General features: G+C 45.9%; 1 long non-coding RNA gene across 7 annotated transcripts in view; it reads left to right on the top strand.

The window, feature by feature from the left end:
* Positions 1-12,262, top strand: part of LOC137541874 (uncharacterized) — a 601,362-nt gene that overhangs the window by 146,490 nt on the left and 442,610 nt on the right. For all 7 annotated transcript variants that reach the window (XR_011025298.1, XR_011025300.1, XR_011025294.1 and 4 more), the window contains exon 4: positions 11,385-11,452. This is a non-coding gene — a long non-coding RNA (uncharacterized lncRNA). The remainder of the gene's footprint in view (positions 1-11,384; positions 11,453-12,262) is intronic.

Genomic DNA, 12,262 nt, shown 5'->3' with positions numbered 1-12,262 from the left:
TATCTATAAAAAAAAAACTTTTAGCCGATCGCATTGTTAGTGGGTGTGGTTAAAAATAATGGCAGTTGGTGCGGTCTAGTTATTTTCATGTCTGCCAGTAGTAGGGATGATGACCTGCAGGCTCATTGTGGATCAAACAACATGAACAAATTACATGAAGAATCTCAATTTCTTGGTCTCTCTATTTTTTAACTTCTCACTTAGCAATGTATTCATACATGTCTTCCCCCTTTTCACTAAAGTTCCTCTTTTAGTCAATACACTAGTCTACCCCAAAACAAAACAAAATAACAAAAACACACAAAAAAAATCTATGACAGGCTCAGTGATGAATGCTATAGAATCAGTAGTAGGCCAATAGTCTCAAAAACACAACTCCTAGTGTAATGGTTAGACTTATAATGCAGTATTATAAGTGCAGGGTTTTGGGTACTCAGAGAGGCAGCCATACACCAAGCAGATGGAGAGAAAAAGCCAGTTTCCACTTGCGGTGCCCAATCATATCCTAGACTGTGGTGCCCTAACAAGGGCTGGATAACCCAACATTCTGTCACACTCTACCAGCATTGAGGGTGAGGTGTTCTGAAAGGCAGCGGGGTTTGTGGGATTGCTGGGGGCGTAGTTTAGGGCGCCAGAACTTCTGTGCCTATAGGTTTCTGAGGCTTAAATCCAGCCCTGTAATCTGATGTGGCAATCCGAACCACTGTGGACTTTGGGAATCTTGCATGATACCCCTACACTACTAGCGCAGAACCACTGTGGACTTTGATTCACAAAAACACACCCTCCACAGACTGAGGCAAGCACGTTCTCGATATTATAAAAAACACATAAACACAAGATCTATACAACAAGATCAAGATCTATGCACAGGCCTATGGATTAATCCCAGATGTGGTCTCCTGCCAACACTATCAACAAACTCCGCCCAGAAGATACTATCAGACCCAACGTAGGGGAAAGCTTCCAAAACTTCACCCAAAGAATTGCGCAAAAGGTGGATCAGCGCATCACCAGGCCGCCTCCGAATGGCCTCCATCAGAGATGCGCTGAGCCCCCCCAGGAACTACAAACACACCTTGAACCCAAACAGAAGCTCTGCATATACACCAAAACAAGGCTGTCAAGTGGGAGCAGCTGACCAAAAACGAATTAAATTAGTACATGGCAAATAAATGAGCAGCGCTACTTAAAAACTTCTTCGCAGTGGGAGGGACGAGTACTTAATAGGTTGCATGCAAGCTGTTACAGGAAACCAACATCCTCCAGTGGTAGACAGATCATGTGTATGCTCGGTGTGTATTATATCCCACAAGTGGGGCTTGCACTCTTTTGCAGGTAGGCACTTGTCTGTTTTTAAGTAGCGCTGCTCATTTCTTTGCGATGTACTAATTTAATTCGTTTTTGGTCAGCTGCTCCCACTTGACAGCCTTGTTTTGGTGTATATGCAGAGCTTCTGTTTGGGTTCAAGGTGCGTTTGCAGTTCCTGGGGGGGCTCAGCGCACCTCTGATTGTAGGCCATTTGGAGGCGGCCTGGTGATACGCTGATCCACCTTTTGCGCAATTTTCAATGTTTCAGTTTTACTTGGTAGCACACCCAGGCTATGCATATGCATAGGTTAGGATTTAGTTAGTGTTAGGTCCCCTCCCATAGGGGGATGACTTCTCCGCAGTGTAAGGGACGAGTACTTAATAGGTTGCATGCAAGCTGTTACAGGAAACCAACATCCTCCAGTGGTAGACAGGTCATGTGTATGCTAGTAGTGTATTTTATCCCACAAGTGGGGCTTGCACTCTTTTGCAGGTAGGCACTTGTCTGTTTTTAAGTAGCGCTGCTCATTTCTTTGCCATGTTCACCCAACGAATACTATCAGACCTGACAAAGGGGAGAGCTTCTAAAAATTCTGCCAAGAGAATACTATCAGGCCTGAGAAAGGGGGAAGCTTCCAAAAACTCTTCCCAGAGGATACTAACAGACCCGACGAAGAGGGGAGCTTTTAAAAACTCCGCCCAGAGGATACATCAGACCTGAGGAAGGGGGAACTTCAAAAATTCCTCTCAGACGATACTATCAGACCCGACGAAGAGATACGTTTCCAAAAACTCAGCCCAGAGGATACTATCAGACCTGACGAAGGGGGAAGCTTTTAAAAACTCAACCCAGAGGATACTATTAGACCTGATGAAGGGAGCAAGCTTCCAAAAACTCCACCCAAAGGATACTGTCAAACCTGACGAAGGGGGGGAAGCTTTTAAAAACTCCGCCCAAAGGATACTATAAGACCTGATGAAGGGGGGAGTTTCCAAAATGCTCTGTGATGTTATCACATCACTGACCGAGCTACAGAGGCTAAGGGTATCTCCTGGGCAGTGTTTGGCAGTTGTGGTGACAGGAGACAAAGATAGGACCGCTGGCCATGGAAACAGCAGCCGCATCTGGGTTTATTCCATAGATCTGTGATTAAGGACCGGCTCCCAGGGGCTCATTTTGTTTTTTTGTGTCGACACAGAATATTTATAACACGCTTTTCTCCCGGCGGACTCAAAATGCCAGAGCAGCAGCCACTAGTGCATGCTCTATAGGTGGTAGCAGTGTTAGGGAGTCTTGCCCAAGCTCTCCAGTACACTTGCCAGCCACCACAGTGGCTTCCTGGGGTTAAACGCCGGGTACAACCACCACCAGCCATCCGTCTGATCCAGCCGTTAATCTTTGGAACTTGTGTTTGTTCCAGTAATATACCTGCAAGTCCCTGCAGTGACAGTCCAGGCAATCTATCAGCAGCAGTCCTTGCATTGCATGTAGCCAATCAGGAGGCGTTACCACTAGTGTATTGCTGTCCCCTGGAAGTCCCAGGGGGAATAGTTGACATTAGGCCACCTAATGGGAACTCTAGGTGTAAAAAGATAACAGTGCCATTCATTCAGATTAGATCGCAATTAATGTTACGACTGGTCCAATTCACATCCTGTGAAAGGACAAATCTATCTCAGGGTTAGAGGAAACCAAACACATCAGCTAATGATTGCTATTCAAATGGCTTCTGATTTCAACACAATGACTCTGCAAACATCAGAGGCTGCCTATGAGATGTGTGAAAGTGCAGAGACTAGTTCACAGGACTACAGAGACATAGCTGACAGGACTTTAGATATGTATAGCTTACACAGGACTGTAGGCATACATCACACAGACAGGACTACTGAGACATAGCTGCCAGGACTACAGAGACATAGCTGACAGGACTATAGGCATACATATCTTACACAGGACTGTAGGCATACATCACACAGACAGGACTACTGAGACATAGCTGCCAGGACTACAGAGACATAGCTAACAGGACTACAGAGCCATAGCTGACAGGACTATAGAGACATAGCTGACAGGACTATAGGCATACATATCTTACACAGGACTGTAGGCATACATCACTCAGGACTACAGAGACATAGCTGACAGGACTATAGGCATACATATCTTACACAGGACTGTAGGCATACATCACTCAGGACTACAGAGACATAGCTGACAGGACTTTATTATTATTATTATTATTATTATTTAGTATTTATATAGCGCCGACATATTACGCAGCGCTGTACAGTGTATATATATATCTTGTTACTAACTGTCCCTCAAAGGAGCTCACAATCTAATCCTTACCATTGCCATATGTCTATATTATGTAGTGTAAGTACTGTAGTCTAGGGCCAATTTTTTTAGGGAGAGCCAATTTAACTTATCCGTATGTTTTTGGAATGTGGGAGGAAACCGGAGTGCCCGGAGGAAACCCACACAGACACGGAGAGAACATACAAACTCTTTGCAGATAGTGCCCTGGCTGGGATTCGAACCGGGGTCCCAGCGCTGCAAGACGAGAGAGCTAACCACTACGCCACCGTGCTGCCCGTGCTTTAGACATACAGGACTTAAGACATGCATAGCTTACAGGACTATAGAAACATAGTTTACAGGGTAGCAAGAAAAAAGGGCACTGGCGGCTAGTGGGCAAAAAGGGCGCCGCCATGGATTCTAAAGCAATTATCGTTAATACGGCGAAAAAAGCAGGAAAAAGGGCGCACGATAAATATCATTTAGAGAACATTCAAGTTTTTGAAGTATGTTATCGTTTTAGCTTGCAATGCTATAGTTTTTGCCATATTGTTTCGTTTGCATGTACAGATTTTACTTTATCAAAGATATTATCGTTTCTGTGTAAAAGGGTGTGTCTGCAGGGGTGGGGGGGGTTAGGTTAGGCACCACCGGGGGGGGAGGGTATTTAGGGTTAGGCACCACGGAGGAGGGGGGGTTGGTTAGGATTAGGCACCACCAGGGGGCTAGGGTTAGGCACCACCGGGGGGTTGGTTAGGGTTAGGCACCACCGGGGGGGGTTAGGGTTAGGCACCACTGGGGGGGGGGGTTAGGGTTAAGCACCACCAGGGGGCTTGTTAGGATTAGGCACCACCAGGGGGGGGGCTAGGGTTAGGCACCACCGGGGGGTGGTTAGGGTTAGGCACCCCCGGGGGGTGGTTAGGGTTAGGCACCACCGGGGGGGTGATTAGGATTAGGCACCACCGGGGAGGGCTAGGGTTTGGCACCACCGGGGGGTGGTTAGGGTTAAGCACCACCAGGGAGGGGGTGGTTAGGATTAGGCACCACCAGGGGGGGGCTAGGGTTAGGCACCACCAGGGGGGCTAGGGTTAGGCACCACCGGGGGGTGATTAGGATTAGGCACCACCGGGGAGGGCTAGGGTTTGGCACCACCGGGGGGGGGGGGTGTTAGGGTTAAGCACCACCCGGGAGGGGGTGGTTAGGATTAGGCTCCACTGCGGGAAGCTAGGGTTACAATTTTTAACGTTAATATATTTTCGTTATCAACTCCCGTCTGTTTTAAAACTATATTTATTGTTAACCAATTTAGTTGACAATGTTTATCATTATTGAGATTTTGTTATCCACCGGCACCATTTCGTTATCTAGTCAGGCTCTTTTTTCCTGGCGCCACTTTTCATGCACACATTTACAGGACAATAGACATACATGGCTTACACAGGACTATAGGCATACATCACACAGGACTATAGACATACATAGCTTACAGGACTATGGGCATAAAAAGTTTATAGGACTACAGACAAACATATCTTACAAGACTATAGACATAGCTTACAGGACTATAGACATATATAGGTTACACAGGATTGTAGGCATACAAAGCTTACAGGACCAAAGAGACTTAGCTTACAGGACTATAGGCATACATCACACAGGACTTTAGACATACATAGTTTACAGGACTATGGACATACAAAGTTTATAGGACTACAGACATACATAGCTTACAGGACTATAGACATAGCTTACAGGACTATAGATATACATAGGTTACACAGGATTGTAGGAATACAAAGCTTACAGGACCAAAGAGACATAGCTTACAGGACTATAGGCATAGTAACAGATTGCCCAGCAAGCTCATGGTGAACCAGGACTCACAGGAGTGTGTAAGGGGCTAAAAATAGCATACAGGAAATAAGGGCGCAGGGTGTAGACAAAATTTTAAATTATTTAAAATATTGTCTATAACAGTATTCTATCAGAGACAGAACAATAAATATCTTAAATTAACGGTTATAAAATCGCAAAATCTCATCTATGACAATGAAAACGAAAATATATTTACAGTCATAATAAGCATAGTAAAACATTGGTATATATTACCGATATTGTACTACTACGAAACCTAACGCTACTCTCACACGTGCAGGAAATAGAGGCGCAAGGAAAAATGGATGCGGGTGGAGCGGAAAACTTAATAAATAATAAATATGGTGTTTAACTGGGAGCGAAGTGAAGCCGAAAACATGTAAATGATAAGTATCATTTTAAAACAGACGGGAAATGAAAATGTTATTATTCAAAAAAATACAGCTTAACCTACTCTCACACAAACCCTCCCCTGGTGGTGCCTAACCCTAAGACCCCTTCCTGGTGGTGCCTAACCCTAAGACCCTCTCCTGGTGGTGGTGCCTAACCCTAAGACCCTCTCCTGGTGGTGGTTCCTAGGGCCCGTTCACACTGCACGCGTTTCCAGCCGCGTTTTGGAAACGCGTGCAGGTGGCCAAAACGCACGACATCAGACATTGCATAGAGTGCAATGTCTGATGTTCACACTGCATGCGTTCCGGACCTGTGCGGTCCGGGAACGCATGCTGCACGCAGATTTTGCAAAAACGCGCGGCTGTCCCATTCACTTTTCAGTGATGGGATCAGCCCGCAACGCACACAAACGCGGATGGCCATGCGTTCGTACGCGTTGCGGTCCGCATGCGTTCCGCACGCATAGCCATCCGCATTTCTGATCTGAACGGGGTTTAAGACCCTCTCCTGGTGGTGCCTAACCCTAAGACCCCTTCCTGGTGGTGCCTAACCCTAAGACCTCTTCCTGGTGGTGCCTAACCCTAAGACCCTAAGGTGGTTCCTAACCCTAAGACCTCCACTGGTGGTGCCTAATCCTAAAACTCCCCCTGGTGGTGCCTAACCCTAAGGCCTCCCCCTCCCGGGGGATGCCTAGTCCTAAGACCCACCTGGTGGTGCCTAAACCTATCCACCCCCAGCACAAACACCCTTCCTGACTCCTAACCCTAACTCCCCCCCCCCCCTTTCTGGCACCTTACCACCTCCCCCCACACAAGCACCCTTACAAATGTAAAAATGATAACATATTCGATCATGTAAAATTATTACATACAAACAAAATAATATGACAAAAACTATGACGTTGCAAGTTTCAAAGCCATAACGTATTTCAAAAACGTTATTGTTCTAGGGCTTGATTCACAAAAGCGTGATAATTCAGTTATCACGCCTAAAAACTCAGTTATCACGCCTAAAAGCTTTGCACGTGCAAACTAGGGAGCTAAGTAGTTTGCACCACAGTTTGCACGTGCAAATCTTTTAGGTGTGATAACTCAGTTATCACCCTTTTGTGAATCAAACCCTTAAAGTTAAAAACAATATTTATCGGACGCCCAAATTTCTGCTTTGGGAGTCGTATTAACAATATTTGCATTAGTGCCTATGGGGCTCCCAAATCGTTCACTATCCACAAGCGCCCAAATTTCCTGCTTCCACTCTCACACAGAACCCTCCCTCTATCAATGCCTAACTCTAAGACCCCCCTGTTGGTGCCTAATGCTAAGACCCCCCCCCACCCCCCGGGAGTGCTGCCTAACCCTAAGACCCCTACCTGGTGGTGCCTAAACCTAAGAACCACCCTGGTGGTGCCTAGCCCTAGGACCCCCCTGGTGGTGCCTAACCCTAAGGCCCCCCTTGTGGTGCCTACCCCTAAAATCCCCCATCCTGGCGCCTAACCCTAAAATCCCCTTCCTGACTTGTAACCCTGAAACCCCCTTTATCTGCCACAAATCACATTAATACAAAAAGTTATACATTTCAAAGATAAATTTCAAAACGATAATTTATGTAATTATAATTCTCAAAATGAATTTCAGAACAATATTTTTCAAAACACTAATCCTCATTTTGGTTGGGCAGGCCCGGCACCTGCTATTTATCGGGCACCCAAATTTCTTATTTTGTGCCTAATAGCCGATATTTTGCATTAGGGCGTTTAGGGCGCCCAAATAGTCCATTAGCCCCAGGCGCCCACATTTCCTCATTCCCTAAAAAGGACCCCAAAAACCCTACGTTCTAATATGCTATGTAAAACGGAAGTTTGCCTTCTTAAAATAGAAAATATTTGCAATTATTCATGTTGGAGCGAGCATATTATGTCTCACGCTTTTTCCAAGGTGCTCTAATCTTGGCTCCGAGTATAGCGTGGCACTTGTTTTGGCCTGAGGAAGTGGGCAGGGACCCACAGAACGCGTTGTCAGTGCTATTAAAGTTCATTTTATATAAATTTGTCTTTATTGAGGTAAGCCACCTCAAACTTTATTTATTTTATTGTTTTTAATTCATTTTATCATTATCTGGGTGTCTTTTGATCCTGTTTGTGTATTGTATACATTGTATACCTCCCTTCCCCCGGTCTCAGGGTAGTAGATACCCTTGCACTCCATTTAACCTTCCCAGCGTTCAATTTCCCCAGGATTTCTGTGCAAACAGTGATAAAATATATTTTTAAAACTTTTTTTTCCCTGTAACTTGCCAAAATGTGTCAAGCAAGGGTCTAGTATACAGTGCAGGAGAGTATTGATGTGTATGCATGTTTATACTGTTCACAGCATGTTTTTTTGAACGGACATTTCTGTCCATACCGCTAGGGAGGTTAAGGGCCCCTAGGGCCTTTTTTCCTCGAAAAGTGCGACCATCTCCGCCTAGCCTGGAACCCCAAGTGGGTCTGGGTTTGTTGATCTCCGCCTGCCTACAGTGGTTAGTTGACCCCATGCAACCTCCCTTTGTGAGTACCCTCTGTTTATATTACTGTACATACTCGACTATAAGTCTAGAAATTTAGGTCAGACTCAATAAATAAAAGTATAGGGGTCACGCGTCACGAGGGACACTGAGCACACTAAGTAATGTGTGCACTATTTGTGACATTCCCAATTGCATGCAATTTTTCCAGTGGGTAGTGACACTTTCTTGATAAAGGAAATGCCAGAAAAACACAGGTCTGAACAATTAACAAGGAAAGGGGCACGGTGAAAAATACTGGGCTGCAGGAAGGGGGGTGAATAACTGCTGCACTTGGGGGGCCTGGCGGAGTTATTGGCTGCACTTAATGGACAGAAGGGGTTAATGTCTGCAATACTGTATACAGTGCAGTCATTAACCCCTCCTGGTCCCCAAATGCAGCTGTTAATTCTTCCTGATCCCCAAGTAAAGCCATTAACTGTGCTGGGTAGACTTATACTTGAAAACGTATTGCAAAAAGGGTGTGTGCATCAAACACCAAGTGGACCCTTATGCTGGGCATACACGGGTCGATCCGGCGGCCGATTAGCCACCGGATCGACTTCCGCCGCGTCCCCGCTCGTCTGCGCGTGCACCCGGATCGATTCCCGCTTGTCCCCGCCGGCGCTTCTTATCTCCCACTCGATTTGCAGCTATTGATCGAGCGCGGAATCCCCGCGGTGATCGGACACGTCGGATATTATCAATCGAGCCATCAGGCTCGATTGATAAGCCTCCCTCCTGTCCGTGTATGCCCAGCATTATATACCTGGCTTTGCAGATAACGTCTAATTAGCTTATTCATGAGACACTGCTCAAGCAAATCTGCATTCGCTTTCGCATGCCAGGATATGCAGGGTTTTGTCAACTAACTCACCGCAAAATTTTTGCCCTGCGGGAGATTAGTTCACGCAGCAACTAGCACTTATCCAGGATCGCCACGTGGAGGCCCCCCCAGGATCCCAGGAAAAGGGGGGCCAAAAGGGCACTCGAAGCACACTCGCTGCTCAGAGACTCTGCAGCCGCCCCCCTGGGGGGGAGGTTAAGAAGTGCGAGGCGCCCCCCCCAAGCGCTGCCACCGCCAGGGAGGGCCACCCGCACCCACCTCCCAAAGGATAGGACCTACCTTATTTCGTATTGCGTCCAAGTGCATTATTATGCCAGGCCAAAAGTGCGCAACTTGGGAGCACTAATAAGCTAATTAGGCCTTATCTGCAAAGCCAGGTATATAAGGGTTCACTTGGTGTTTGATGCACACACCTTTTTTGCAATAAGACTTATACTTGAGTCAATAAAAAAGTCCAGCTTAAAAAGGTTAAATATTGGAGTTGACCTATAGTCAAGGTCAACTTCTATTCGAGAATGTACAGTATTTTTGCTTCACCTGTCATTTGTGACGTACTGCACCTTTTGGGCTCCAGTTGTCTCTGTGTTTTTTCATTCTAGGGTGACTGTTCACCCTTCAGTCTGCCAACCTAGGCAGCTGCCTAGGGCCTGGAGAGAGTCTAGGGGCCTGGTGGATACTAGCACCCACCAAATCTTATTAAAAAAAGGCAGGTGATCATCAGCCATTGGCAAAAAAAAAAACAGCTATCTTACCTAGGGCCCCATTTCATCTTAATACTTTGCTAGTTGGCATGACCATATAGTGCTAGCCTAGCCTAGTGCTTTCATTAAATAAAATCCATTCATTTTTGGGGTGAGAACACCTTTGCTGCAATAACACTTTGTTTTTAAGCACTTAAAGAGGATCCGAGATGAAAAACTAACTATAACAAGTTACCTGTCTATATATCTTATCTAAAGTTTAGATGGTTTACACAGCAAATCTAGCTGCAAACAGTTGCAACAGTATATGATTACTTCTTCCTGTGATACAATGACAGCAGCCATGTTCTGCTTGTCATCATTACACACAGGCATGCTGCTCTGTATCTCCACCCCTCAGTCTGTGAAAATTTCACTCTCCTCTCCTTCTCCCTTCTCCCCTCTGCCTCTGAAATCTCTGGCTAGTAATCTCCTCCTCCTCCTGCCCAGACTGAGCTCCCATAAGCCCTTGCTACATGGGTCTGAGAGTGCTAAGGCACTGGAGGAGCTGTAGGTGAGGCTTGTTTAGTTTATAGGGAATTAGGGTATTAAAAAAAAAAAAAAAGTATTTGGCTTGATGAATGCCCTATAAACTATATGTAAGGAACACAATTATGCAATGAGTAAAAGTTTATCTCGGATCCACTTTAAGGACCACAGGCTTTACCACCCCTAGTGACCAAGCTATTTTTTACAAATTAGGCCACTGCAGCTTTAAGAGCTCGCTGCAGCACCGTATAGCTCAGCACACAGGGGATTTCCCCCCTCCCCCTTCCTTTACTGCCCACCAACACCCACCAACAAAGATTTCTGTTGGTGGGCTCTGATGGCTGCTGCTTTGTTTATTTATTTTTTATATAGCTATTTTTTATTTATGTTTTCCCCCCTCCCCCCCCACCAGCCAATGACAGCAATCGGCTGTCATAGGCATCAGCCTATGAGAGCTGATCGCTACTGTGCCTCCAGAGTGGACAGCCGCTGGGAGACTGATGGCGGAGCGATACGCCCTCATCAGCGCGTGCGATCTCCTGCAAAACCATGCCTCAGGATTTCGCGCCAATTGGCGTTGAGCGGTCCTGGGGCTGCCTCCGCGTTTACACCAATTGGGGTGGAACGGTCAGCTAAAGGTTAAGGAGCAAGACTTTATACAAGGGGACTTGGGAAACTGTGACCAGGGTTTCGTTCGGTCCCTTTCCTCAGGCCCATAATATGGTGTGACTGAGTAAAACAGGACCTTAGATCACTTCCAACACAGACAAGGCATCAGTGTGTCCATACCACCAATATTTTCCTTCTATCTAATGTTACCTCTTGGGTTTGTCTGCACTCTGTTTCTGCAACCTGCCAGCCCACCTGTCATCTTATGTAATTCCAGGCTCTGAGCCCATGGAAGGGTCTCTTCCTGTTCCTGAGCTATAGAAGTACTTAGAGATTCCAAAGCAGGTGAGCAAGTTTCTTTTTATTCGTGGTAAATAAACAATTCAAATTCTTGTGCTTCACCCCCTCCCCCCATTCTAAACACTATGAGCACTTACCTGATTTATGATGACTTGGATGCATGGAAAAATCCAGAGCATGGCACAGACATAAATAAATATTTATGTCTATGCCACGCCCTGGATTTTTCCATGCATCCAAGTCCCGAGATTGGAGACCAGGAATGCTCAAAAATTGCGTACTTGCCCCCAAAGACTCTGAAGTAGTCGTGGTGTTACTCAAAAACTTTGATGAATATCCGAATTTCAGTTTATTCAGAAACCAGAAATTCGCTAACCAGACTCGAGAACTGCCAATCAACTAAACTGCAGTTGATTGGTTACATGTTCAAATGGAATATTCATATTTGTCAAAAAAATTTAATAATTGGATCCAAACACTGACCGAAGAGGGGGAAATACACGTAGCAGGTAGTTTCGGCGCTTAGCGCAGAAACATAAGCGCCGAAACTACCAAAGCTGGCCGCCACTATAGCATCAATGGCATATTGTGCGGGTCGCGTAACGGTAATTCAGGGGCCTGGCAATCGCCGGATACCAAATTACTTCTCCCTCTAAGTTGCTACAACACGAAGATGGAATAGTATTTAACGCTGCTGGGAATCTGAGCGACAGCAGGGTGGAGCCGTCATTTGATACTCAAACTGGTCATAGTCAGCGTAAGAGGAACAGGCCTGAATAAATATTTATAGTTATTGGCAAGCATCAGGCAATAATTTGCATTTGTACTCTAGTAGGGCTTGTTCACAGTAAGAGC

This window comes from Hyperolius riggenbachi, chromosome 12 (assembly GCF_040937935.1).
Source record: "Hyperolius riggenbachi isolate aHypRig1 chromosome 12, aHypRig1.pri, whole genome shotgun sequence".
Lineage (NCBI taxonomy): Eukaryota > Metazoa > Chordata > Amphibia > Anura > Hyperoliidae > Hyperolius > Hyperolius riggenbachi.
The sequence above is the reverse complement of the archived record's forward strand: the minus strand, read 5'-3'. Positions and strand labels throughout refer to the sequence as shown.